Here is a 3,821-nt window from a genome sequence, read left to right as displayed (position 1 = left end):
CATTATAATCTGCTCTCAAAATGATTGACCCTAGTCTGTGCCCTGCTCTTTTTTATTTCTCACTATGAGCTTGCCCCAATGCTGAATACAAGTTTTTGTTTTTTAAGTTGAGTTGCATTTCCAGACTGATTCTTATTTCATGACAAAGTTAAAGGTTCTAGGTATTGTTTTTCAATTCTAAAAAGAAATATAAATATAAACACAGACAGGGTCACTCACACCACCTACTATAAGAATGGTGGATCACAGGGAGGATGCAGACATGGATCCGGTTTCCTGTTGCAATGTCTTGTCCACTAGGGATTAGTCTAAGGGACAGACTGGCCTGGGCTTTTGTAGAGAAAAATCTTACAATACAGTAAGAATAATCTTTGTCAATTCTGTCTCTGCCCAAACCTCTTAGGAGCTTTAAGATATATATATATTTTTTAATGTAAGAGAAAGTCTAAATGTATATTAATGAGTAATAATTGTTTATGAGATAATTTAGTAGTGGAGCCATACTTGTTTCAGCCAAATTTTTTTGGGTTTAAAGCAACAGTTCTTAAATATTTCATTATATATAGCCCCAAAAATGACAGAACAAAATCATTCCAGGCAGAGGAACTAGCATTTAAGCATAAATCTGAATATTAAAAAAATCCAAGCAATTATTTTTCCTGGAATATAAAATTAAGATAGAAGTAAAATAGAAAAAAATAAATCATACAGGGGCTTATATATCATGCACTGATACACTGATGAATTTCTCTTTGTGTTTATTATATGTGTATTATAAATCCATACAGTGCAGTAGCACACAATCAGTAAAGGTACTAAGTTTTGAATAATGTAAAAAAAATGCTTGTGTTAAGATAAACTACTTAGTTTGTAAAATTATATACGCTATTAATTCATCAAATATTTATTAAGAATGCTATCATGTGACACATGCTATTTCATAACACTGAGGATACAGTTTCAAACAGTACAATTTCTTGGCCTCCTCAAGATTATATTCTAGATCAAAGAGACAGCAAATAAATTGGAAAATGGTGTAGGGGCGGAGAATCATGTAGTGAAAAGTATCATAAAATAAGGTTAAATAATTACAAGTATAGCTATAAAGATAGGGAGATCAGAAAAGTGAATGGATTAGGTAGCAAGTGAATGTATTATTTATTATACAGTAACAACTGAAAATTTAGTGGCCAAAAGCAAAAACAAAAAAAATAATTTTCTTAGTTATGTAACTTAGGATTTGGGAATGACTCGTTGATTGTCTTTGGCTCAAAGTCTCTTAAGAGATGTAGTCAAACTTTCAGGTGGGGGTGTGGCCTCATCTGAAAACTCAACAGTGGAAGATCTGTTCCAGGTCTACTCATATGGTTGTTCCAAGGCTCAATCTCTCAACACCCGAACCTCTACACATGGCTGCTGCACAGTGTGGCAAGTGGCTTCCCTCAGGGCTGAAAATCCAAGACAGAACATACCTAAATTGAAAGACACAGTCTTTTTATAACCTAATTTCAAAAGTGGCATTGCGTCATTTCTGCCATATACTATTCATTCTAAGCAGATCAGTACATCCAGTCCACACTCAAAGGGAAATAATTACACAAGTATAAGAGTATAGAAGCATGAATACCGGGACATAGATATCATTGAAGGTCACTTAAGAACTTGCCTACCACAGTAGCATGTAAGCTGAAAACTCATTGCCAATGAAGAAATCAGCCATGACACAACCAGGCAAAAATAATTCAAGCAAGGGAATGACATCATATATTTTGTGATACTATTTTAACCAAACCTCATTCATAGACAGGAGCACTACAAAAAATATTTGCCTGAGGCCTTGCAAACCCTAGGAGTGTCCCTGCCTCCAGATCTAACGTTTCCTACTTATTGTTTCCCTTAGGCTTCTTCCTTGGCATTTGCCCCCTAGAGGTCATTACGCTCTACCAGGTTATACTCTTGGAAGAAGTCTCTTTAAGTCAATTGGAGCTCACTTCTCTCCTTGTTGTTCACTTGGCATTTTTGCCTTTTCCAAACACAGAAAATGCAGGCTGCATTCCAAAACCATGTTTTACATTAGTCTGGTGGCAGTATATTATGGTCCTACAAGTGTTTGCAATTTAGAAACTTGTAGCTCATCTGGGAGCATCACTTATTTCTATGAATCGTTCTCTTATAATATCCCTTACTTGGTACACAGGGGGAGATACCACAGCACCCCCTACCTTTCATGTTTCCCCGAAAATAATACCTAGCCGGACCATCAGCTCTAATTCATCTTTTGGAGTAAAAATTAACATAAGACTGGGTCTCATTTTACTATAATATAAGACTGGGTATAATATAATATAATATATAATTAATATAATATAATATAATATAATATAATATAATATAATATAATATAATATAATATAATATAATATAATATAATAAACAGTACAGTATACTATAATATAATACCAGGTCTTATATTAATTTTTGCTCCAAAAGACACGTTAGAGCTGATGGTCCAGCTAGGTGTTATTTTCGGGGGAAAAGGGTAGTAGGACATCAACATTCTTCAAACAACCCAATTATTTTTAATTTCTTGTATTTGTGTGTATAAATTAGTAATGAATGCTATATAAAGAGAGCAGGATCAGTTTTCCTTACTTGTAATATCCCCCGGCATCTCAATTTAGGAGGAGGTAGTACTTGTCATTAACACTAAGATGGACATATTAACTTGTTACATCCTGTTATAGTATCATAAATAATACCTTAATGATAAAGTTTGGTATGGATGGATGGATAGATAGGTAGATAGATAAAAGAAAATATAGGGGGTTGTGGCCTTGCACCCGCTGTGCAAGGAAAAAGTCCGGGCATGTGTGCGCATGGGGCCTGAGGTGCTCGTGGGTCCACGCTAGGTCTCTGCGGGGACAGAAGAAGCCATGGGCGGGACCGCAAGCACCCGCCGGGTCCCCTTCGAGGTGGATGAGAATGAGAACATCACCGTGGTGAAGGGCATCCGGCTTTCGGAAAATGTGATGGGTGGTACGAGGAAACATCTCCATCGAAGTCTCAGCGGTATTCTGGTGCTTATGGTGTCTCAGTGTCTGATGAAGAATTGAAGAGAGTAGCTGAGGAGCTGGCCCTGGAACAAGCCAAGAGAGAATTTGAAAACCAGAAACGATTAAAACAAGGGAAAGAAGTGGACCAAGACAGGGCTTTAGCCAATGAGCAGCTGACCAGACCTATTCTCCACGAGAGGATATCCAGTGAGGAAAAGGGCTCCAAGGCAAAGCTGCTGGCTAAGCAGCTGGAAGAGAAAAATCGAGTGTTAAAGAAGCAGGGTACGCTCTACACAGAGCAGCTGGCTAGACTGGAGGTGAGGAGCTCCGAGTTCTACAGAGTCACCACCAAACAGTACCAGAAAGCTGCTGAAGAGGTGGAAGCAAAGTGCAGGCGGTATGAGGTTCACGCAGTCTGCGCTGACCTGCAGGCCCAAATTCTCCAGTGTTACCGCCAGAACAGCCAGCAGACCCTCAGCTGCTCTGCTCTGACTGACCAGTGCATGCGCTGTGTGACTCAGGCCAAACAGAGCCTGCTTGAGAAGGGAGGATAAAATCAACGTACAGCACGCAAAGCTCCTTCAACGTTAATTCCAGAGGCGGAACATTTTTTTTTTTTTTTTCCTAGTAAGAAAGTAACCTATTTGCAGAGAAGACCAGTAAAGAGGAGCCCTGGAGAGCAGAGGGAACAGAAAGAAACCTGTTACCATGTGATCAACGATGATTTGGAAAGAAAGCTAAGGCCTCGGTCAGGGGTCAGTCACCAAG

The 3,821-nt window shown here is 38.6% G+C and overlaps 1 pseudogene; it reads left to right on the top strand.

The window, feature by feature from the left end:
- Positions 1 to 2,883: 2,883 nt before the first annotated feature.
- LOC109433761 (MICOS complex subunit MIC19) lies at positions 2,884 to 3,608 on the top strand (annotated as a pseudogene).
- The last annotated feature ends 213 nt before the right edge of the window (positions 3,609 to 3,821 follow it).

The sequence above is a fragment of the Rhinolophus sinicus genome, linkage group LG05 (genome assembly GCF_036562045.2).
Source record: "Rhinolophus sinicus isolate RSC01 linkage group LG05, ASM3656204v1, whole genome shotgun sequence".
In the NCBI taxonomy this organism is placed as follows: Eukaryota; Metazoa; Chordata; class Mammalia; order Chiroptera; family Rhinolophidae; genus Rhinolophus; species Rhinolophus sinicus.
This window is presented reverse-complemented; position numbering and strand designations above follow the sequence as displayed.